General features: G+C 36.0%; 1 protein-coding gene across 4 annotated transcripts in view; it reads left to right on the top strand.

Moving 5' to 3' along the window:
• The window catches only part of Arhgap24 (Rho GTPase activating protein 24), an 807,091-nt gene that overhangs the window by 632,962 nt on the left and 147,917 nt on the right, over window positions 1–26,212 (top strand). Inside the window, exon 1 of one of the 4 annotated variants that reach the window (XM_047566949.1) lies at window positions 22,395–22,413. The exons of the other annotated variants lie outside the window; for them this stretch is intronic. The gene's annotated coding sequence lies outside the window, so the exon portion shown is untranslated. Of the gene's footprint in view, window positions 1–22,394; window positions 22,414–26,212 lie in introns of those variants that run through there. 4 annotated transcript variants of the gene reach the window in all.

Below are 26,212 nucleotides of genomic sequence, written 5' to 3'. Positions count from 1 at the left end.
TATCTCTATTTTGAATGTTAGGCATTTTCATTATAATGTACCTTGGTGTGGATCTGTTGTGATTTTGTGCATTTGGTGTTCTGTAAACCTCTTGTATTTGATTTTCCATTTCATTCTTCAGGTTTGGGAAATTTTCTGATATTATTTCATTGAATAGGTTGTTCATTCCTTTGATTTGTATCTCTGTGCCTTCCTCAATCCCAATAATTCTTAAATTTGGTCTTTTCATGATGTCCCATAGTTCTTGGAGATTCTGTTCAGATTTCTTACCATCTTCTCTGTTTGGGCCACTTTATTTTCAAGATTAAATATTTTGTCTTCATTGTCTGAGGTTCTGTCTTCCAAGTGGTCTAGTCTTTTGGTGATGCTTTCCATTGAGTTTTTTATTTGGTTTATTGTTTCCTTCATTTCAAGGATTTCTGCTTGGTTTTTTTTGAGATTCTCTATCTCTTTGTTGAAATGATCTTTTGCTTCCTGCATTTGCTCTTTCAACTGCTTATTGGTATTATCATTCGTTGCCTGCATTTGCTCTCTTATCTCATCCTTTGCTTTGGGAATCATCTTAATCATGTATAATCTGAAATCCTTTTCTGATATTTCTTCTAACATACTGTCATTGGATTCTATTAATATAGAATCTAGATTTGTTTGGATCATTTTCTTCCCTTGTTTTTTCATGTGGTTCATGTATCTTCCCCTCTAGCAGTGCAGATCTGGGGTATTGCAGATTTCCCCCTATAGGCTTACAGTGATGCTATAGGTTTCCAAACCTTTTTGTTAAGGGGAGATCAATATTAGCAGTGCCCAATTCAGACACTATGCAATCCTAGACCAAATAGCCCCTATGAGGACAATAGCAAAATTGTCATAATAAACAGAATGAGTTCAAATATTATCTTCAGTATAACAAACAGATTTGCAATAAGGTCTGCAGTTTCTAATGGAGGACAAAGAGGATGCAGAGGGATGTAGGATGTAGCTGTTAATGGGATAAGAAAAGTATATACAGAAGTTCTAGATAATAGAAAGGGTGAGAGTGTAATCAAAAGAAATTGGATGTTAGCATGCAAAAAAGGGAGAAAGAGACTAAGGGAACAGGTAAACAAAAGGAAAAGAGAGTCAAAAAAAGTAAAGAAATAAAAACTTAAAATTGTTCAATAAGGAGTAGAAAGAAAATCTACACTATAACAGTCATGTAGTATTCAAACCTCCCAGTCTTCAGTAACCTGATGCATGAGAGGTACCTGACAATGAGATTCAAGCCTGCAGCAGACGTTGCAGGATGGGATTTGCCCCACCTAAAGATCAGAGCTATGGATTCCAGGATTATCCAAGATGGCCGCTCTGGCTTCGAAATGTGTTGGCAAATGGGGAGCTGCAGCTCGGTGTATGGACGTGGTCGGCTGGAGGTCCTGGAGGCAGGGTGCGGTTGGTCAGGCAGGGGTCCTGGAGGTCGGGTGTGTTTGGTGTGGTTGCGGGATCCTGGAGGCAGGGTGCTGTCAGTCGGTCTGGGGTCCCGGTGATAGGGCGCAGTCAGTTGGTCTGGGGGTCCTGGCGGCAGGGAGCAGTCAGTCGATGTGAAGGCCCCGGAGGCAGGGTGTGGTCTGTCGGGATGAGGGATCCTGGAGATGGGGCTCAGTTAGTCTGCCCAGGGGTCCTACAGGGCCTGGCTGATGTCTCAAAATGGTAGCAGCCACGTGTAATCAAACCTGCAGGTACTATAACAGTGAACTTCCAGGCAACAGCAGGCAGCTGGCACTCCACTGGCGGTCTGCGGTCAGTCTGCTGGCAGCTGTCTGACGATCGGGAGGTGAACCTCGGGTGTTGGGTGATGGGTAGTTGAAAGGCAGGTGATGGACAGGCAAGAGGCAGGCAAATGGCGGATGATAGGCACCTGAAAGTGAGCAATCTGCACTCAAAAAAGATGTCGATATGCTGGCAGACTGCAGGTGATCACAGCAGACAAATGGGGTAAACAGCAGGGGATCGATAAGCAGCAAAAACTGCCTTACCAAGAAACATATCCTCTGCTTGAAACTGAAGTTACGAGGCGACAAGGAATGCAGCCTCCCTCTAGTCTGCCATCTTGGATCTCGGTAATATTCCCTGTTCCTGTTTTTTGGCAGTCAAAATATGTTATTTTCTCAACCAGTGAATATCTATTAGCGGCCTTCCAGATCCTGTTATTTTGGATTTTTAATGTAACTATACAGTGTATCTACTTTGTTAAAACAGCAGAGATATTTTTAGATAATGTAGCATGGTGGGGAAAAAGGAACTGAGAACCAACTTCTATACTCATATAAAGTAATAATAAAACATAAAACCCAAACTAAAAAATAACTATGGTATTTCTTTGCTTAAGAGCTCTCAGATTGCTATGTTTTATATTAAATCTGCCTTCACCTATTCCCACATGTTCATCTTGGATAGTATATGGATCAGTATAAATGCATTCGCTGCTTAATGTTGATCACATTGGTTCACCATCAGAGAGTGATTAGTGTCAATTTCCTGGGGGAAAAGGATTTTTTCTGCATGTGGTGAAGTATGCTGCATGAATCATGCTCCTTAAGGTACAGGCATGAATCAGTGTTGTGAAATTACCCAGAGCTTATGTGTGTGTGTGTTTGTGTATGTATGTGTATATGTGTGTGCATGTGTGTATTATATGTATATAATAGATATACCATTTAGAGCAATTTCCTAGTTATCACTATAATATCATTCCTGTGTAGCTGAGAAAAAGTTTGCTAGAATTTGAATTTAATAGATTTTGAATATTAATACTATTTTTAAAAACAATTTATGTGGCATTTTATGAAATTTTCCATATAATAGCTTTCCTATTAATTTTATGGATCTTAGTTGTACCTGAACTTTACAGTCACCAGTTATAAAAACCTGACTCTAGCCAACATCAGCAAAAAAGAGTGAAATTTATTAGCTTATAAAATTAGGAATTCCAGGGGAAGTTCATAGCTCAGGCATGGTGTGTCATCAATTTGGATCCAATCAGAAGAAAGAAACCACATAGTAATTTGAACAGGGAAAGTTTAATATAAGAAATTATTAACTGTAGCAAAGAATTAGAGTATCAAAGGATTGACTAGTAAGAAGTGAAAAGAATATAGGAATAGCAGATGTAAAGAGCAGTGAAGTAGCAGCTCATCCCCCAGATTGAGGCTTAGACCTTATTATGATTTTACATTTTTAATTAACTATAGATTAACTCTTTTCCTAAAATAGGAGAGAAATTTTCAGTTAATGGAGCAAGGTGGAAAACAAAGCAGCTGTGGCCTTGTCTTACTGAATAACCCAGAAGTCACTTGGTGCTGCAGCCATAGACCATGTTGGAAGCCCTCCCTCTGGTACTTGCTTGAAATGAGCCCTCTGGGGTGCTGTAAATACTCCTGGGGAGGTGCCTCACTAAGCGCTCTGCTACAAAACTGCCTGATAGGGGTAGAGTAGGAGGGAGATGTGGAGGGAGATGTGGAGCCCAGGGAATATTTTGGCCACTGTGAGTGGCAGATGCTTACTTACTGTTGAAAAATCAGTGATTGCTTCAGGAGCTGGGCTCTGAAGAAGCCATGGGTATGCAGAAGGGGCTGGGGGCAGAAGAAGCTGCACTTGCTGCAAGAGCCTACAGAGAGGTCAGCACATACAGCATGCAGGATCCAAGCAACAAAATCCAGTTTTCTTCTGCAGAGACTCTCTTGCTCCCTCTACTGACAGTGGTTAGCATGTGTGCCACTGGCAAATGAAAAGAATTTAAAGGGACCATATCCATTTTCACAGGGCAAACAAAAAGGATTAATTTAGAGCAAGGATGACCAGATCCAAAAATTCAAATGATGTTAGCAGGGTTTGGTTTTTCTCGGTATTGTTTTCCTCTGGGGTGGCTTCATTCTAGGCTAGTTGTCTCCATATTTTATTAGAATGAATTCAGTTGCAGAAGAGACATTCTCTTTTTGGTAATTATAACAAAAATCCAAGAATTTAGTCTTGTTGACTCTAATTAGCCTGGCTTGTGCCAGAGGTCATCCCCAAATCCGTATGGCTGGGGGAACATGATATTGTTTTTGATGTTCTGCACCCCATCCTCACCCTCCTCAGAGTGCTATTACCGAGTAAGGAGGTTGTTCCTGGGGAGTCAAAGCAATGTCCAGTAAGCAAAACTATAGAACTTATTACATATTTTAAAAATGTGCCTTACATCCATTTGACTTTATTACCTTAACTCATTTTTAATAGTCCTAGCTCTTGAAGTAGGATTAAAGCCTATGTAATTTAGTCAAATCCCTTAAGTTTACTACTAGAGAGAGAGAGAGAGAGAGAGAGAGAGAGAGAGAGAGAGAGAGACCCACTGTTAGCATTTGTTTTTGTTCCATTAAAACAAAATTTAAAAGTTAAAGTTACGAAATGTAAATTTTTTAATGAAAAGGGTCCTTTTTACTTAACTAACCATTTTCTTTTAGCAATAAAATGCATCTGTCATCTAATACAACTCAGCAATAAAAAGGAATAAACTACTGATACAATAATATAAAAATTTGGATGGAGGCCAAAGGCATTATGCTGAGTGAAAAGTATATCTCAAATTGCAACCTCCAGCATGATTTCATTTATGTAAAAGTCTTGAAATGGCAGAATCATAGCAATGCAGAATGGAACAGTGATTGCCAAGAGCTGATACAGAAGAAAGAGTAAAGCAATAAACGAATAGCACGAGGGGGTTTTGGAGGGTGATGGAATAATTCTGCTTATTGTAGTCTTACACAAATCAATAAATGTGATAAAATTTCATAGAATGGTACACCTTCTCTCCTCTACCCCCCCCAAAAGAGTGCATGTAAAAACTGGAGAGACCCCAAATGGCATGTAGTTTAGTTAGTGGTATTGTACAAATGTTAATTTCCTGATTTTGATCATTTTACTATGGTTTTCAAAGGTGTTATCTTTAGGGGAATCTTGGTAACTGGTACAGAGGAAATCTCTGAACTATTTTTTTCAACTTCTATGCAGGGGTAAAATTATTTCAGAATAAAGTTGACAAAAATAATAGTTAAAAAAGGAAATTTAGGGGAATTTCTGACAAGGAATCAGAAAACCAAAAGTCAGTTCTTAACCAATTTTTTAATATCTTTACAGTTAACAAAGGAAATTATCAATAGTTAGTCTAGATATAATGAAAATAGGTTAGAAATGCTTATACTTAATTCTAAAAATCAAAGACATTTTAACATTAGATTCAGAAAAGCAAAAAATTACTAAAACATGTAAAAACAAGAAAATTGAAATGATCCCTCTGATACTACATTAATATTAATATTAATATTAATGTCAGATATTAATTTGAAAAATTTTAACAATACATATACTAAGAACAGTGGTTTTGTGTGTGTATACATGATTAGCATATACACTTCTATTCCCCAGCTGTACACACGGAGAGGGCCTACAGAGCATAATGCCCAACAGCAATGAGTAATCTTAATGTGTAGATCTTGGTTTCTGAATGTTGTGTTACAACAAACATAACTATGGCTCCTTGGAGAGCTTGTTGGTTCTAGGATTGGGCAGGGAGTCTGGAACATCTTATGTACGAGATTTAAAGAATTTGCTTTAAAACAAACAAACATGACAGTGACATATTGAAAGAGCATACAAACCAACCTGAAAGAGTTCCCCATGACCAAAGTAGGAATAACCTGAGCAATAAAATAAATATAGATGGCATTGGATTATAACCCAAAAGAGTGAAATCGAATTTCATTAGTACATACTAACATAAATAAGTAATTGCAAATAAAAAAGTCAAGAAGAAGTGCCAATTCTTCCTTACAGAAAATTCTATTTAACAAACATCTGTAGAAGGTGGAATATAGCATTCACCCTTAGAACCCGACAGTAAGATTCATAGCAGGAAAATATGACCGTGATTGCTAAAATTGGTGGATATACTTTGAAGCAGAATTAGTTTACTTCCATACTTCAAGTATCTCCTTCAAATATTCAGTAACTATAAAAGGAAAAGTAATGACTTTAGAATGGAGAATCACTTTGTAAACAAGTGACTGAATTTAATATTAACAATAATACATATTGAAATCATGCAGCTCTCGAATGAACCATTGAGAGGGTCACATCCCTTCTGTTGTCATTTCTGATAATGCATAACCTCAGCTAATCATGAGAAAACATCAGACAAACCCAAATTCAGGGATATTTTATGACATCAAGGGCTACTATTCTTCTAACATATCAAAAGCAGGAAAGTTAAGGGAGGACAGTAATTGTCAGATTGGAGAAAGCTGAAGAGACATATAGGCTAAATACAACATAGGATCTTTGGACCCTGAACCATAAAAAGTTAAAAAAAATGACAAAAGTTGAGTAATTCCTGTAGTGTAATTTGTAATATTGTACCAAGATGAATCCCTCAGTTTAGATAACTATAACAAGGCTATGTGAAATATTCATACTGTGGAATATGGTGAAGAGTATACAGTAACTCTGTTGTACTTCTTTTACTACTCTTCCATGAGTTTAAAATTAGAAGGGGGATAATATTGGAAAGACAGTAGAATGAATTGGACATAACTTCCCCATTTTCACATGTGAATACACCACCAGTAAAACTCCACATCATGTACAACTGCAAGAACAGGATCCTAATTAGAATGTTATATTCCATGTATGTATACTATGTTAAAATACACTCTTACTGTCAAGTGTATCTAAAAAGAACAAATAAGAAAACTTTTAAAAATAAATAAAATCTCAAAATTTAAAATACTTGAAAAGAAAAAAAAAACTCCCATGATATTGTGATATTGAATTCACTTTGAGAATCAAAATGGTGGTTATTGGTGACTCAGTTCCCACCAGAACTTGACTTTGGTAGAAGAGTAGAATTTCTCAGATAGAGTCAAGAGAAGATTGGTGCTAGGTTGAATGAAATAGAACACAAAATATAAAGAAATAGAACACAAATAAAAAATATTTGTAATTACATCTCAAACCATTGCAAGACAGAATAGAAAAGTAAGAAGAGGAGGATGGGGATGGGAATGAAGAAAGAGGAAAGAGAGAAGGAACTCAAATTGTTTCGAATGGTTAAACTATTAGAATATGAATCTCATTTATTTCATAAACATCAAAGGAGTGGAACAATTGTTTCTACATAGTAACTGAAACAGGTCACATTGAAATAAAACTTAAAACTATATGGTCCTTTTAATATTAGGAATCAAAAGAAGTTTAATATTTGCTTACATATCATTTAGGGACATCATAGCACAGGTGGATTATTTCCTAGTTATTCACACGATGAATATATACTGTTTGCATTGTATTTCCAGTTGAAATTTCTCAGTGAGGCAAAACAAAAACTCATTTTAAGAAATTATTCAAATTAAAGCATTCTTTAATTTTTTTTTCCTTGTTAAATACATGTGTAACACAGAACTTCCAAAGAACATACAGCTCTAAGATGAAAATACATACAGCATCAACTATGAACTGTGACTGATATGACTCAGTCATTGGTGGCCAGTCATTTTGATCTATAGTTTTATAGATTCTTGGGGTTTTTTTCTTCTTTTGTTGTTATTCAAGTGCAAGCAATTTTAACACACGTTAAATGACAAGTCTAATTGGGTGATGAATTTGCTAAGCCCATATTCTACTCTCTATCCATATCTTCCTGTTCTGATCAGTAGGAGATTCTATAGCCCACATATATTTTCTTGTTTCCAGTGATTAGGAAATATTAAATAAAACATATTAACAATTATGTCTTGAATGTGGTCTAATTTTACATTAAGTAAAATCTGGGAAAAGTTATGGAGTTTAGCTGTAATTAATTAAACATTATCAAGACAGACAAGTTTCTCTGCTGTGGGAATTTCCTTTCCAAGTAAAAACTGAAATATATTTCCAGTGTCTTCCCTGGAGTGGGGCTTTGGAGGTGGGAAAAGACACCACCACAGTTTGCCTTGTTTTTGTGTTAATCAATGGTTTCTCGCCATTTCTCTAATCTCCAGTTTTAATAGGCCACTGTGTTAGTTGTGGATACATGCTGACAAAACAAGAACAAAGGTATGAGATAAAAGTTTATTTGCACAGCAAGTTTACAGCAAACATGGATGCAAGTTGATTAGCAAGCCCGCAGTGAGATTTCTAGGGAGAGTCTCATAAAAATATATCATCTTGATACTTTTGAAACTGTTTGCTGGAAAACCTTCCTTACTGATCATTCTTTTCTAAGAAAATGACTTTGAAGGAGAACCTTGCCTCTTTTCCTTTCCTCTTCCAACCCCCTACGCCCCACTCCTTTTTAAAAGAGGGGAAGACAAAGGTGATATTCAGGTCATATAAGGGTTCACGTGAGTGAAAACGAGAGTCATTCAGAGCACAGTCAGGATTATTATCCAGCCGCTTTGACAAATTTACCGACATCTGTTCCAGAGTCATTTTTGCTGCACAAATCTGCCATTAACAAACAGTAAGGACTTTAATTAACTGAATGTACCAAGAAGTGAAACTCTGATGAAATGGCACCATCTGGCATAGGAAGATGTAAAACTTTCTCCTCAGCGCTGTTGCTTGGGGATTTGATGAAAATTTGTCTTGATCACAAATGGTTCCCCGCTGTCAGAGGATTCTTTATTAGTGGTAAACGCTTTATGATTTGAAATACTTTGCTCAGGTGTGCCACAGCATTAAAATGTAAATTTCCTAAGCTCTGGATTTTTTCCTTTGGCCTTCTGTTAATGTCCCATTAGTGCTCATTAACTTTTCGTGCTCTATGAAGAATTATGTTGATCAATTTTGAGCTTCAAGAAGAAGAGGTCAGCCAGAACCTAGCAGTGTCTAATCCCTTGATATTTTTTCTTAATAAACCTGTTTAGAAAAGTTAAAGAAAGTCAGGGTGGTATCCCTGGAAAAATCCACTTGTCTATGTAATCACAGAATTGTAGATATGATTTCCAAGCTCCCTAGACTCTCAGAAGGTCACCCATGTTAAGGCATAGATCAGAGGCAGAGCCAGTGTCTCTTCTTCAGACAAAATCTATTTGTCTCTTCTACTTGTGCCCCTTGCATTCCATCAGTTACCCATTCAAATGCTTCAATTGACCAGAATTATAAAGTTCCTCAGTAAACATGAACCTCAGATTTAGAAAATAAACATGTTTCACTCTGGTTCAGTCTAATGGTTTCCAATTGAACATTTTCACTCCTGACCCAAAGAAATGATCAATAAAATCAGTTGCAAGTCATCTATCTTGGCTCCCACTCATCTAATGAGGTGGAGGTGTGGGTGATAGAGGTAGATCAAGGGAAGGAGCATCTACAAGACTGGATTGCATGCTTCTTAGCAAGGTAGCAGTTTGCTCTACCAATGAAGTCAAAGTTAACTGCAGTTGAGTTTTCAGAGCAGGGTCTTGTTGAAAATAGGTTGTTTGGCAACAGTGTTTGGCAATCGTGAATTACATCGTCTAAGATTACACAATCTACTTCTAAGGCATATGAGAGAAGGCAGTCGGAACCAATCCTAAGGTGCCAGAGGGATGTGGCATGCACACCTGTGTAACGATTGTTCCCTGTGATGGTGACTTTTTTCTTTTTAAACTTAGGGTCTGTTTTAGGAATTTGAGTAAAAAAGGTCGTTACATAATCCCTGTGATCTGATAAAACTAGCACCAAAATTGGAGTTAAGAAATAAACATTTTTTACCAGATCTTTCATTAAATTCTTATTATTTTCATAAATTCACTTGGGAAGTCTCTAGTTTTAATTTTCCATTTGTATATTGAGACTACTAATACAATTCAGGAATTAGGTAATTTAGGAGAAAGCTCATGACTGTCCCCAAATGATTTTTTCTAATGTAATCATATTTACTTCAATCTCAATAAAGCTTTGCATTGTTCAGGTGGTAAGAAAAATACATGAGGTACACTTTTTAATTTTACAGACAACTTATACTATGTTGCTCTAAAATATCTATATTTACCTTTATAACCAAATCAAAGACCCACAGTATCAAAATTATATTTTCGATGTTAAATGGATGGAACTGGAGAATACCATGCTAAATGAAATAAGAAAATTCCAAACACCAAAGACCGAATGTTCTCTCTGATGTGCAGACGAAAACACACAATAAGGCAGGGGATAGAAGTCCACTGTATTAGACAAAGGGGAATGAAGGGAAGGGAGAAGGAATGGAAATAAGAAAGACAGTAGAATCGGAAATAACTTTCCTATGTTCATATATGAATACACAACCAGTGTAACTTGTCATCATGTACAATCACAAGAATGGGAAGTTGTACATCATGTATGTATAATACGTCAACATCCATTCTACTGTCATGTACAACTAAAAAGAACAAATTTAAAAAAATTTTTAAATGGTTCTTTTCAACTAGTTGTGGTGTCCTTTGGTATTTGTAAACTTGTGTATTTATAAAGGCAACTCTTACTCCTGTACTGATTCAATATGAAACAGTACATTGTGTTTCTAATTATCTTCAATCAAACCCTGAAATTCAAGTCACCAGGAATTTGAGTAAACAAAAATTCAATCTTAGCTTTGATTATTTAATCTGAGCTTTATCTCATTTTTGCACCCTTAGAACTGGGGTTGTATTCAAGTTTCACAGAGAGGATTCTCAAGTCTTCCCACACCAGGCTGACAAAATCCATGCCTAAGTCTACTCCTGAGATGGGTGGTTCTGCTGCCTCTGTGCCAAGATGTCTGGGGCTCTGGGTGTTTGTCTGGCCTTGGAGCCCTGTCCCTGGGCATACTGATGGGCATTTTCACACTTTGTCCTTCTACTTCAGTTTCTAGATGGATGTTCGCCTTCAACTCCCAGCAGTATTTTGTTAATTATTTTCCTTTCAACTGCTCTGACCACTCTGCACTTTAACCTGTTTTTCCTCAGTGCGAATCCTTTGGTCATTCACATCTCATTCTCTCCAGGGCTAAGGACTGGCCCCAGTGACCACCCTGCACTGCCACCATTGTTCAGCAGGTCCTGTAACCTCCCTGGGGCATTTCAACCACTAAGATGCCAGGGATCTGTCACGGCTTTCATGATGTCTCAGTCATGGAGAATTTTTTTCTTATCCAAGGAATCAACATTGTCTCTGTCCCTCTGAACACTTCTTTTTAACTCTATTCCTTCCCTTTCCCCAAACCATCCCTCCCCATGAATCTTTATAAAAAAATGTGGATCTGTCTTTCTGGGATTTAAGAGTTTATCCCTACCAACTCACCCTGATAAGTATTTTTATTTACTTGTTTCGGCAGTTTTACATGGTTGTTTGTTGCTTCCTATAATGAAAGAAACCAGATGTCTCAGCATTCTTTTTGCATTTTTGTCCCAATTCCAAAAATAGGCTTTTTAATTCATGGTGATTCTTTTGAGGCATCAGTATCGAGCCAGCAAGATCCTCAAAGTGAAGTTGAGGGGTTCCGAACAGGCATTCTCACACCTGTCTTCCCCCCTCAGTACCTAGGCAGGTGCTAGTTTCCTGCCTCACTGCTTTGTAAAGTTCTTCCTTTCAACTCCTCCAACCACTGCCCTACTTTTTGGTTCAGTGTGAACCTTTGGTCATTTACATGTTATTCTCTCCAATGCTCCTTCAGTTGTTTAAGAAATAAGTGGGTTTGGGTTTTTTCTGTTTGTTTTTGTAGTTGTTGCTTTGTTATTGTTTGTTTGTTTGGCTGGGTTTTGTTGCTGTTGTTTTAACTTTCATCAAGTACAAAGAATGGTTGTTCCTCAACCTTTCCCAGGGAGTGATGATGTTCTGAGAGTTGGGTTTCCAGACAGTGCAAGATGTACCTCCACTCCATCTCTGCTCTGTCTTTGTTCATATTATTATACTTCTAAAAAGCTCCCCAAGAGAAGGAATGTCAAGATAATTCATCATCAGGGTATCATCAACAGGTATTTGTCTAGAGTGAAAGTTGTTCCTGATATATTTGTTCCTGTCTAAAGATTTTGAATGATCGTTTTCATTCCTGCTCTGCAATCTAAATAACCACATGGTGGTAATTACCTGCTTTAATTAGGAAAGTAAAATCCCCCCAAAGGAATAATAACTAAGTAAAAAAAAACAAAAAGTTTTCCTTAGTGAGAGAAGGTAGGTGATTTAGAACAATCCATGAGTAGAAACAAGCCCTTTGGTGCATGTCTTCCCAGTAGTCATACAAGGGGCCACTGCAGAATCACCCATGTCTCCTCCAGCCTTCCATCATATTGCAGAAAAGTCGCTGACGTAAGCTTTAGGTAGAAAATCATCACCCACACATCACTAAAATGTTTGATACAGAGAGATGCTAGCTTCCGAGTCAACAGCTTTAGGACAGAACATTCTAATGATACAAATATAAGCTGAATCAGTTTCTCTAGTCATCACTACAAATGTTTGTTGATATTGATATTGATATATAGATAGATTGATATAATGCCACCATTGTCAACATTTTTTGATATCTATTTAGGTACAGAAAAGATCTTAAATTAAAAAAAAGTGAGTCCTACTTTTGAAGAGTGGTGAAAATAACGCTATTATTGTAGGCAAAAACATTCATTTGTTATATAGACATCCATATATCAAAGTGTTAAGAGCAGAGTCAATAAAATGAAGTATTCATGTGATTGATCAAATCAGAATTCTAACATAGGGCATTATTCCATCCAAGGCATGGTCACTTCCAAAACATAACAATGCAACTACATACAGCACCCACCTGTATTTTTCAAATATAGAATCCGATTCAGGGATATAACTGGGTAGGGACCTGAGAAGGTCCCCAGGAGGGAGAAGGGACCTCAGCTCAGCCCTGGAAGGTCTTGAGTTCCACCACAAAAAGGAATTCAGGATGCATCAAAAGAGGCACAAACAAATATTTATTTAAGAAAGCAAGGGGAATTATTTTGGAAGGCAAGCAATAGGATGAAATGTACCCTCAAAGGGAGAAGGAACAGGGGTGCTCCAGTGAGATGTGCTTTTGGGGTCTTGGACTCTTCTTTTTAAAGGACTCTTTGTAAATAGTGAACATGAGGTGTGCATCAGGGTGACGTCAACCTGGTGAGCTCACTTCCCTTAATTATGTAGCACAGGGAAGGTCATGGTGGTCTGCTTTTTTTCAGGGTCTCTAGGTTGATGTCATGCACTCAATAAACAATGTTTAGAATATACCCATATCATAAGTCTCTGACAGTATTTTTCCTTTGGCTGTATATAGTCTAAAGAAAACACGTTGTATAAGCTAACAATGTGTGTAGACATTAATCACCTAGATTCACACTACTGTAAGATTCAAGGGCTTTTAAAGAATTTGTGCTGGAAAAAACAGGCTTAGAGAGTAAAGGTGAGATGTTCATGAAGTTTCTCAGGTTGAAAATTATACTTTATTTTCCCTTCCCTGTTAGTCTCCTTTCTACCTATCCTTATGTCTTCTGACCTACCTCAAGGACCTTCAGTGCTTAGTTTTAAGCTCCCTTATTGTTTTGTAGAGTTTCTTGGGAGGCAATGATACAAGATAAAGGGAGGTTCGTGGAGTGGACTGGGCAGGGTTTTCCAGGTCAGAGCCATGATGAGGTGAGTGGTGGAAAGCATCAGCCCTTCTGAGTTCGTTGCAGGGGATTGATGGGGCGTCAATGTCAAAGACACACACTGCAAGGAACAGGGAACATATATGTCTAATTTCTCTGTCATTTCCCTATATCTTAGGATGAGAATCTTAACTGCCCCCCCTCCAGGTATATTTGAAAGCACGTGGTCTTTAGACTCAAATCCTGATTCACCACTGCCTGATCTGTAATTTGGAGAAACCACTTAAAATTTTGAAACTTAATTTCCTCATCTATAATATTATAAAATCATAAAATGAGATGAAATAAGAGTCTTTCTGGCACATTGAGGGGATAATAAAAATGCATTCAAAGTCTTCAGAACATAACCAGTGCTCAATAACTGGTAGATGTTACTAAAGCTTGCTTTGTAAAACTTTCAGCCTTGCCCTTCATATAAATGAAGTACCAACTTTGTTAAACAATATCTTCTCCATCTTTAATTTTCAGACCAAAATAGCTGTGTGGCTTTGAGACATGTCTTCAACTTTATACAATTCAATTTTTTCACATGCGAAATAACAGGGATAATATCCTGAGTAAGAGTAGAGCTCTGCAAGTCCATGATTCTAGAAATGCGTTATCCATCTCTTCCTTGATCCTAATTAAAGCAGAGTACAGTATACATATCAATAGGCTTCAGAATACAGCACAGCACCAATCAGAAGCGTGGACTCTGGAGTCAGAGGACCTGCGTCATTACTTAGAGGTTCTCCACTTAACATGACTGAGTCTTGGACAACCAGAGGCAAGTCCGTTAGCTTCATTCCTCAGTTTCTTCTTTTTCTGGACTTCCATTGCACCATTTAATTTTCCAAAGGTTGTTCAGGGAAAATCTTTTATACTAAACTTTTATTCCTTCATCTATTGTAGTGGTGTTCTGCTTTCCAAATGCAGCTAATAGTTTTAAAGAAAATACTAAATTGTTTTTAGTGCAGGCTGGCCAAACACAAGCTCACTTTTTGACCCAGGGGTCCTTTTTGTCTATAAATTTATTCTAAAAGGAAATTTTGAAAAGAAAGCTATAGGAAAATAGAAATATTCTTTAAATCTTTTTTTAAATTTTTTATTTTATTTAACCCAGGGGCACTTCCCAGCCCTTTTTATTTTTTTCTTTGTTTTGAGACAGGGTCTCACTAATTTGTTAAAACTGGCCTTGAACTTTAGATCCTCCTGTCTCAGCCTCTCAAGCTGCTGGAATTACAGGTGTATGCCACCATGCCTGTCTGCAGAAGTGTTCTTAGTAGTATAATAGTATACAATTTTACCAAAAAAGCTGTAAAAAATTAAAGTTGTGGTCCCAAGTAGGGAAAAAAGAAATAAACTGTACCATATTAATTTTAAAAATTTATGCAGAAATTGAAAATCACAACTATAATAACTATTTTATTCACCTATTTTATAATTTACAAAATGTATTATAATATTATATCATATTTGAAGATTGTGAATAAAAGAAAAATGCTTATAAAGTGTTATAAGTGAAAGGGTAAATAAAACCTCCATATCTGAAGTATGACTACAACCCCATATAACTCTACATATGGAAAAATATTCAAGTATATATGTACATATACATTTATACATATTTATGTATGTATTTAGAAAGAAAGATGCACATATTGTACAGGTAATGAGGTTATATATCTATTTTTTTTTACTATTAAGGTCTTTAAATTTAAATAGAAATGTGTCCCCATGATAAACTGCTAGTTTTCAAACAGGAGGCAATTACACTAACAAATGGGATTATCTTTCTTCTTCTTTTTTTTTTTTTTTTTGCTGTGCTGGAGATCGAACCCAGGGCACTTTACCAACTGAGCCATCTCCCCAGCCCTATTTTTCTTCTTGATAGAATATAATCCATAATACAAATTTTGGCTATTAATTTGTTATGAATGCATAAGTTACCATTTTCCATTATCTTTTATAAACCAAGATGAAATTTCTTAGAATGATATTAGGCCATTCCATAAAAATAAAATTTGAGTATATTAAAATTTTGTGCAGCTTCTAAAAATAGCTGGAATTGCAATAGTGCCCAAATTAAAGATTTGGAATAATGCAAACATACATTTGTTTAGCTACAAGCCAAACTGAAGATATAAGTAATAGAATCTTCTGTTTTCCTTGAGAGAGTTCTTCAGAGATTTTCGTTTTATCTTTGAGCCTCCAGCTTAATAACATTTGAAGAGCACAGTGAACTCCCAATGTCCTCTGTGTTGATTCTGTTTAAAAGACAAATCTTGTTCTTTTGAAATATAGCCTCGGTCAAGTAATGAAGCTTTCTCTCCATATAAGCATTTTAGAAAACTTTATTCCCATTTAAAAAGGCAACCCATGGCTATGACTTAACTACTGAAAAGTAAAATGCTCAATTTATGTAGATTTGTTCTGGTTATGTTTCCAGTCTTTCAAATATTTAACCAATTAGTGGCAGGCAAATAAATTTTAGGATAAGTCTAAATAATCTGACTCATTTTAGACTTTAATTGGTTCTCAAGAAAATATACATGGAGGACCTGAATCTGTTATTTAATTATCAGGCTGATGTTTGCTTATTTTGGGTAATCCTAAATCCTCTGACCCTGACTCCTGGTTATACCAGAAAGATACATGGAACACAGTCTGAAATAGGTAAGGCTCAAGTAGCATCAGGGAGGTAATCTCTCCTGTGTGCTCTGCTCACCCCAAGCCAATTGTGTTTCCATTACAAAGGAGATGTCTCTGAAATATGTGATAAAACAACATAATTTCTTAGAAAACGATAGATTTTCTTGGTCATATAGATACCGGTAGTTCACCATTCCCCTTTTAGAAATGAACAAGTTATCCTAATATGGTGCTTATGTACTCATGAATATGTGGCCTGCTATTCTCTCTAAATTGGAGTCTACATATAAAAACACACACATGTACGCCCATCATTTTCTCTAAAATATATCTTAAAATCCAATGGGGCCAAAACTGTTCTAGATTTTCTTCATACCATTGTACCGCAGCACCTAGAATTTTGTTCTTTGTATTCAAGGATATTTTTAATGCAGATAATAAGACTAATGATAATAACGTGTCTGAAGGTAGAACTTTCTACCTGAAGAGATTATAAACATGACAAAGCAGCTATGTCAAGAAGTATGTTTTCAAAAATGATCCTCACATCATGAATAGAAATTACTGTTTCGCTTTCCTTCCTTTCTCTTTCTTTCTTCCTTTCCCATTTTCTTTCATTACATTAAAGTAACAGTCATTGTAAAGCATTTAAAAATGCAAAATGAGCAGTTTAAAACAAAAAGATAATTACCATTATCTCATTACTTAGAGATAAAAAACATTATAAAGCATATTTTTTATGTTTTTCTGTGCTATTAAATATTGGTTACAAAATTGTGACCATTGCACCACCTATTTTCTCATTTGCTTTACTGAATAATGTATTATTACATTCTGTAATATATAACACACATAAGATACATAAGAACTATATATAATATAATTAAAGTATCTTTCAAAAACCCTAACATAGTCCTCTAATTACAATCATGATTGTAACAAGGCATTTGGGTGTATGTTGAGTTCTTTAAAAATTAGGGCATCAACATTGATGTTTTTGAAAATTTTATCCCAAGATTCTACTTGATGGTAAACAGGAATACCCATGTTCCTGGGTATCTCAGGTTTCCTGAGGGAGACACTCTAGTAGAACTGCAGCTGATTCTGTAATCACCAAGTTCAGGCTACCTGATATCTGCTGAGAGCCACCTGAGGACTATGTCTCATGCTGTTGGGTGTGAGGTACAATTATACTACATGGGTATATTTTTATAAAGACTTCAAGTATGCCCGAGGATCTCAATCAGACATTTCTAAATAACTTTAAATGCTGCTGTATTCCTTTCCCTTAGTTCACAAAGGGATATTCTTTAGTTTTTAGTTTGTTTGTTTTTCTTTTTCTTCATACCTCTTTCTGTTTCCAAATTCACTTGAATGTGTCTTGGAAAATATTGAGTAAAACCAGGAGTGATTCTTCACATTTTAGGGTAGAAAAAGTCATTAATAGATGCATCTTTTGTACCTAGAAATAAAATTACCATTCAATAAAAAATACATTTAAAAATGCAGAAAATTAGAACTATTGAGGAAATGTTCAGTTTCAATGGTTTTAATTACAGATGGTTTTGTGTTTATAATGACTTCAATTACGACTTTTTGATTTTACAATGGTGCAAAGACTGCATTCAGTAGAAAGTATAATATGAGTTTTGAATTTTGATCTTCCTGGGCTAATGGTACGTGGTATGATTTTCTCTTGCCATGTTGAGCAACTGTTAGTCACAGATCACAGTCAACCACATGATCATGAGGGTCAACAAAAACACTCTACAGTGTTCTCGGTGACTAAGTGATGATGTTCAGTTTGTTAGATGTATTAAATCCATTTTGGATTTATGGTATTTTCAAATTATGATAGGTGTATTAGAATGTAACCACATCTTAAGGCAAAGAGCATTTGTATTTCCATATATTTTTAATAATAGGTTAATAGACCTCACAGTTTGTCTTTAAACATCCATGTAAAATGGTTAAAATTCTAAAGGTTTATATATTTCTGATCACTCTTGATTTTTGTCTAATTGACTTTCAGTGAGTCAATAGTTTTTTTTTCTCCACAGCAGATAGATACAATCAAGTGAGGCTGTTCCTAAGTTCTGAAAAGAGGAGTCAAATTGAAGGGAGCAGCAGAAAAAAAAAAAAACATGTGTTCAGAAAATGCTTTTATAGTTCTCAAACTAGAAAAAAATCAATTCTGCTCATCCATGAATCCAGTTGTATCCTAAGTGGACAGACTCTAAGGACTGAAAACATCACCATGAGGAGAGTCCAGGAGGGCTTCATCAAGAACAACCAAAAAAAAAAACCATCTTATTTACTCTGGTCACTATGGAAATGTCACCCATGCTTCTGAATGTTTTCTTCCTTATACTTTTAAACTTCAATGTAATTTTCTTTTCATATTATAATTCTGAAATCAAAATTCAAGAGAAAAAAATAAAGTTTCTGAGACAAAAGAAAGGGAGGAAGCACCATGAAATTATTATATGCTCTGGTAAATGACACTTAGGCAATCACCGATTGTAATATATAAAAAAGAAAATATTTTAGTATGACGGTCTAATAGTTAAGTGCCCCAAACTATTTCCATTTCTATTATTTCTGAATTACAAAATACTTGAAAACTTTTTCATTCATCTTATTTTGTTGAAAAATACTGCAATGACCTTTAATTCTTTTTTTTTTAAATAATTCAAACTGTGACTGTTTCCTCATCCTTCATTGAAAAATAAAATGGGGTTGGTAATGAGAAAATAGCCTTTTCACTTTGCCATGTTTTATGTATGTCCCCAGAGGTTTCACGACATATTAACTCATTTAAAACTGCTCTTTAGTTAAATATGATGCCACCAGAATAAGTGGGTTGCAGTGAACCTCAAAATGTATATTCTAAGCAAGTAGGAATGCAATAAACACCATTCCTCACTTCCTTTTATATGCATTGATTGCTTACTTAGGAATGCAGCATGCTGCTAGGATTTTTTATTGTTTTTATTCGCAATTTAGCAGAAAATTGAGATAAAATACATGTATTTATTCTTTTTTTATTACTCATTTAAACTTACTACTACCTTAGTGACTTCAGTACTATCATGTATTATTTCTCTTTTTAATGAATGTATCTAAAAACAGCAAATCATTTCTGTTTGCAAGACTTTCATATTTATAGTTTCCTATGGCTAAATTTGGGGAAAATGAGGAACCTGGTTTCATGAAAGATTTTAGATTGTACATTTTGTAGACAGAATTTTCGAAAGCAAAGGCAAGGCATAATCAGACAGTGGCATTCTCAAAGAAGATTGAAAAAACTGGAAAAAGGGGGATTGAAGGCAGAAACAAACTGCTCTCCATTGAGAAGCTGGTATGAATTGGATTTCTGGCCTGCAGCTACAATTTAAATATTTCTCTTACAGCCCGGAATGACACTTAAAGGGTAGAATGAAACGTATCCTATATAGGATTGCAATTCAGATTCTTCCTCCAGTTTTACAATAAAATTGGTAGAAAGAACCTGCAATTTTTTAATGTTCTTAGACTCAAGAGACTGAAAATTAGAATTCCCAAACTATACTCCAAACTGTAGTTCAAAAAAAAAAAAAAATTCTGCTTACCTCTAAGATTAAGAGATTGCCTTGCTTCATTTTAGAGCATTCCTCAGGGCCTGGTAATTTAAGCACATTAACATAAATTAGTGCATGAATTATATTTATAAAAACAGAGTAGCTTTCTGCCACAGAGAAGAACCTCTGAACTTGAGTCTTCAACTTGAAGACAGATAGGACCCAATTTTTAAAATAGTCTTGGCTCTTATTGACAAAAATTGCCTGCATCTTGCCACAAGTTTATTGTTAAAAAACCAAAATGTATTTTTCAAAAAACTCTGAACTCCTTATAAAAGTTAACTTACCTGGTTAATACACTCAAGAAGTTCTTGGTAATTTGCATTCTGGCCTTTCCTATTGCACTATGTAAAAACAAAACTTTATTTCTTTTCTCTCTCTAAGAAAGTTATAATTTAACTAGTTTACTCAGAATATGGGACTCTAACATATGCAGACATCAACTGTAATTCAAACTTCACCACTCACTAGTTTACAGTGTGCAGATTCATTATTCTCATCTCTAAAATAAGAATAATAACAACTACCTCATAAGACTCTTATGAGAATTAATTGAGATAATATCTCTAAAGTTCCTAGTCGTGTGTCTCACAAGACACAAAAGTGTGGTCACATTGTTAGTTCCTTTCCTGTTCTCCACCTGTCTTCCTGCCCTGGTTCTCCCTTTCCCACAACCTAACCTCTAAATAATGCATAAGTAATTGTAGGAACATTAGCATGAGTGCCTAGATGCATTTGTTGTTGAATTAATTCAGTAGTGAACTTGGCATTCCATCCCCAACCTTTCCCCACCATTAATTCTCTTTCCCAACCCCCTGGAACACAGGAGTACACCAGGACACCAAGCTAACGGTGAAAACAGTCATGCATGTGAGCATTTTCTATCAGTTTCAACTGGTCTGATTCTGCCTCCAAGACTCGACAGAGCTCCTGTTGCTCACAATTAACTGACTCTGGCCATGTGGTGGCTGCCATCAAGACCTGCTACAAACAGAACAGCAGTTCAATAAAATCCTAAACTCTATTTATAGCCCACTTGAAACAAGCACTCTCCTATGAAGCCTAAGGAGCCCTCCCTGAGAATACAGAAAGCAATTCACCAGTCCCAGTACTAACTAGGGCAATTGGAGGGAGATAAGTGCATTTTCCCAGCAAGCACATTTTCCCCAGCACTCTGCAATATACAAAGCATTTTTTCCCACACATTGTTCCATTTCAACTTCATCCCACCCAACCCAGGAAGTAGACAAAGCAAATGCTGGCAACAAGTCCCTGTTTTATAGATTGCAAGACTGATGCCTAGGAGGTTAAATAAATTGCTTGTTAACTGAAGGTTGGAGGAGGGGAAAGGAAAGTGGCTAAATCGTGAGCACAATTTCTTGTTCAAGCTGTCACTCTACAATTCAGTAAATAATTATTTGACTATATGAAAAATATACAACGGAAAAGAAATACTGTTTCATAGAGTATCTATAAGTATTTTTTCTACTGCACTTCTGAGAACATCAAAACCTGAGAAATGAAAACTTAGAGATACTCTACAGAGAAACACTTATAAACATGTTAGTATCTGTACAGTGTATATACCCAGAAAGACTGCATTTTGTGCAAGAAATACTTTCTGGTAGAACCCCGAGCTAAAATGTGCATACGTTAAGACTAATCTTGAGAAAGATGGTAGGAATTTTTATGAGAAATTTTAATTGATTCTGTCAGTCAACTCTGAAATAACAACATCTTTACTTTTTTTTTTTTTAAATATGGGAGTTGTTTGCATAATTCCAGTATGTAAGCAAAACACTAGACTTAATTAATATGAGTTAGTTTATGGGTCTAAAATTGTTTTGCTCTTAGAATAATTATTTTGATTTTGGCAAGTGCTTTAATTTTATAAGACCCTCCTTCTTTAAGCCTCGTTACCTGGAAAATGTAAGCAAAAACTGTTTGACTTGAGAAAGATATCTGGTTGATTAGTATAGCTACAGTGAAGTCTGCCAGCATGTGTGTGTGTGTGTGTGTGTGTGTGTGTGTGTGAAGGAGAGAGAAAGAGAGAGAGGAAAAGAGAGAGAGATTATTGCTTAACGAATGCCCCCGGGTTAGCTTGTTGGCTCAATGCCATATGAGATTCTCAGATTTACTGCTTCTGTGACCTCCTATTGTCCCAGCTCTGATTTATGGAATTCGGAATCTCTTGAAAGGCAAGGTGTCCGGAGTTTAGGGTCTTTCCTTGGCAGCTTTTCCTCTCCCCCATACTGTCTTTCTGTTTTTATTCACCTTGTGGCGACCTTGCAGGACTCAGCATTTTTACCTGAACTCAGTAGCTGGGGAGCCCACTAGTGCTGGCCGGGAGAGAGCTGGTGGTTTCCATTCCTGGGTGATGGAGTCATGGGAGAAACTGCAGTGATCAAACACAGAGTAGGACCTGAGCCGGGCTTGAATGTGCTTTAAGCAGCTCAGGACAGAGCAGCTGCTCTGTCTCCCAGCCTGCATTTGTTACTGACCACTGAAGTGTGTGTTTGTGCAAGGTGAGAGCCGGGGGCTTGTTCCTTAATTTGGAGACAAATTGCCAGGTATTGCTGTTAATTGTGTTTGATAATTTGGGGATATGTATATCACCACAAATTCAGGACCTGGACTGTGCTTGGTTATATTTTTGCCCTTGTTTTCTGTCACGATCCATTCAGCGTCCAAATTGTGGCAACAGATTGGGCATGGAGCTGTTCTTCTGTGCTGAAATGTGATCATTATAGTGCCATTTTCTTGGATTCTTTCATTAATTGCTGCTGCCAAATCACATAACTGTTCATATGCAGAATTCCAGTGCTGTTTGGAAGGCGTATGAAAACTGCTTCAGATGTTAACCTGAATTGTTATTTTTTTGAGTACTTGCTGTGGTATATTCTTTGCGTCACCCACATGTCAGTGGTTGAAACTTTCCAGAGTAGAGTGCCGAGGGGTCTGATCTAGTGATAAAAATAATGTGGGGTTTTCTGTGTGTTTTCTTGTGGAAATGCAAACTTTTCCTTGGCCTTTTGTATGCATGTGTGTGTGTATGTGTGTGTATGTTGGGGGCTTGATTTTGAAACAACTGAGAACCAAAAGAAAACCAGATAATGATTGCTATCTTTTTGAGGTATTTATAATTAACATAATGAACCTAATGGAGCTTTTGTTCTCGGCATATTTGAATTGTGTAACTTCACATTCTGTGTGTACAAGACAATACAACTATTGTGCAAGTTTGTGAAAGTATGTAGGAGCCTAGATTATGTCCTCACTGGGAGTACACACAATAGGAGTCAAAAACCACACACTTGGGTAAACAGATGGGCCTTAATCCTGAGCCAGTTTTGTATGTTAGCTATTCAAGTAAACCTATAAAATAGATATAGGGAGTGTGTTGTTTTCTGGTAACTAAGTAAATATACAGAAGATTTGTATACATGAAATACATATTCTAGAGGAATGAAAAGTACAGAAATTTGGTATTGTATAGGTAGAATAAGGAAAAGTTAGAAGTTATTAAATTTAGAAATGAGAAAAAAAGAAAGTACATTAAAATGAAGAACAATTATGAGGGAGTACAGAAAAGTTCTCTGACTTCTCAAATTTTTATGTCTAATGAAAGAATAATAACATATTTAAGGAAGTTCAGTGTCAGCAGAAGCAAAGCCAAGAGCAAAAATTCTTAATAAAACACATTGTCAACTGTGGAATGAACTTGTCTGTCTTAATTAAGTTGAATTCTGTTGCTGAGATACGTAAAATTAATTGAAAAACATTACATATTTAAATTTCATTTAAAACTGGTCTCCAGTAAATTTTGAATACTAATAAATACAACTAACAATTTTTTAAACAATTAACAAATAACATATAATAACAAAATCATCTATCCTACTTCTGAATTAAGTTGGTTTAGAAAACAATCTAATATTCTAAATTAGAATGTTACCTATTTCTACCTACAGATAGACTGCTAAGTTTCTTGGGCACTCTCTTCTTGGTCTCTTTGCTTTCAGACTCTGTAAAAACACTACGGACTGATAAGCAGAAAATGCCTGACTCCAGCATTGTCATGCTTCCTTTGCAAGAAAGTTTCATTTCACTGATGTGGAAGTTGAGGTATATAAAGGATTGATGATTGGCATTTCCATATTGGAGCTAGCCTGTACTGCATTGACTTTTCTGAGGCCGGGATCTAAAATGTGGCCACTTCTTTAAAAAATGTTTAACATGCTTTATTACCCTGACTGAGCAGATGCATAGGAGGATCTGTAATCACTGATTAACATATGAATACCCACATCTCTCTGATAATTAGAGTTCAATATGTTAAAATATGATCCATGGGTACCCATGGTCATCTTCCATGCAAAAAGACTAGAAAGTTAGTCATCTGTTAAATGAATCACAATCAATGTAAACAACCAGGTAAAGCCTTGAATGGTGCCTGTGTTTATTCTTTAGATAACTAGCTTACTTCAAAATGCAAAGAGGTTTAGAAGGTTTAGAGATTATCAGTACTGACCTCAAAGTACACACCAGTCTGTTCAAACACATTTACTTCTATGTAATTAAACTCTCCCAGTTGAAGGAAAACATTAACCTTTATGTATTTATTTGATAAGCATCTCTAATTTTCTAAAATACTAAAACCGCTTAACATATTGTACTTGTACTTCCTTCTTTCTCTAAACTTGATGCTTTTATTCTGGACTTTCAACCTGACTAAATCCTTAATTTACTGAACCTTGTTTCTTTGATCTACCCTGAATTTCTACACTTTGGACAGGTAAGCAGTTATGATTTATCCCCTGGGACTAGGGAAAGACCCATCTCCCATGAGATCAAGTGATCACTGGATGGATAGTGGAAAAGGGAGATAAATGGCCACCATACAGGAAGTAACTGTGCCTACTGTGCCTAACATATCTGTTATTCATGCTGGTTCATCCATTCAACCTAGCTAGGCTTGGAAAACTATATACTGACATGCTTTTACTTTCCTAGACTTTTGGTAAACTGAGATGAAATATGATTTGTAGTACATGGGATGGCTTCATGGATTATCAGTAGTTTTTATCTCTTTACTTTAGCCAATAAGTTCTATTCTGCCTACTAACTCTTTAGAAAGAAGTGGAGAGTCAGATAAAATAACAAACACTCAAATAACTTTTAATGACTCCTTTTAAATTTCTTGAAGTAGGCCTAAGTTATTTGCAGAGAAGAGACATGGAAGACAAGGTTGTAATACAACTATTTATCTGAAAATGTCCCTCTGAGGTCACAGGGTTCCTTAGTAGAACCCTGATCTGAAAGGACCCAGTAGCTGGAATAGAAGCAGGTGGTGACAGTTGATTTGTTATTGGAGTCAAGGACTATAGACATTTCCTGCAAGTCTCCATAAGAGGTCTGCCTCTTTTATCTTGGTATTTTTTCCCCCACTGTGAAGGATGGAACCCAGGGTCTCAAGCATGCTAGGCAAGTGACACCAAGCCACATCCCCAGCCCCTGGCTCGTTTATCTTGAATCTAATGTTTCCTAAGGAAATAGAAAAGATAGAGTCTTGTTGATAGAAGATGTACCTAGATCATGACTGCTGTCATCCTTGGCCACCACAGGAGGTATCCATCCACCAAAGTAATTACCTCAAATACATATTACAGATCGAATATCCTTTACCCAAAATTCTTGGGACCTGAAGAGCTGCAGATTTTTGCTTTATTGGGATTTTTAAATATTTGCATATACCTAATGAAGTATCTTAGAAATGGAACTCAATTATAAACATGTAATTCATTTATGTCCACATACACTTAATACATATAATCTGAAAATAATTTTATAAACTATTTTTAGTGCACCTGCATTTTGACTGCAACCTGTCATATGAGGTCAGGTATGGAATTTTCCTCTTCTAGTGTCATGTTTGCACTCAAAAAGTTTCAGATTTTGGAGTGTCTTGGATTTGGGGATTAGGGATATTCTTCCTATTTTATAATCAATACAATTACTATTTTTTGACATTTAAGTTGTTTCTACTAGGGCAGGCTTCAAAAATAACTACCTCTTGCCATATAGAACATTTAAAAATAGTAATAATAAATTAAGTATAAATGCTCTACATTTTAATAGCCAAAAAATTCTTATCAGTGTATAATTCAAATAACCATCAGGCCCCCCAAATTTACAGCTTCCAAATGTATCTAAAGGGCCAGAACCCATCAGTAGGAAATTATTGCAAACTTTCCTACTATAGGTATGTTGGACCTTAAGGTAATTTCCAAGAATTCAACTGCAATATATTAAAATTGATAAAAG

The sequence above is a fragment of the Sciurus carolinensis genome, chromosome 10 (assembly GCF_902686445.1).
Source record: "Sciurus carolinensis chromosome 10, mSciCar1.2, whole genome shotgun sequence".
NCBI classification, from domain to species: domain Eukaryota; kingdom Metazoa; phylum Chordata; class Mammalia; order Rodentia; family Sciuridae; genus Sciurus; species Sciurus carolinensis.
This window is presented reverse-complemented; position numbering and strand designations above follow the sequence as displayed.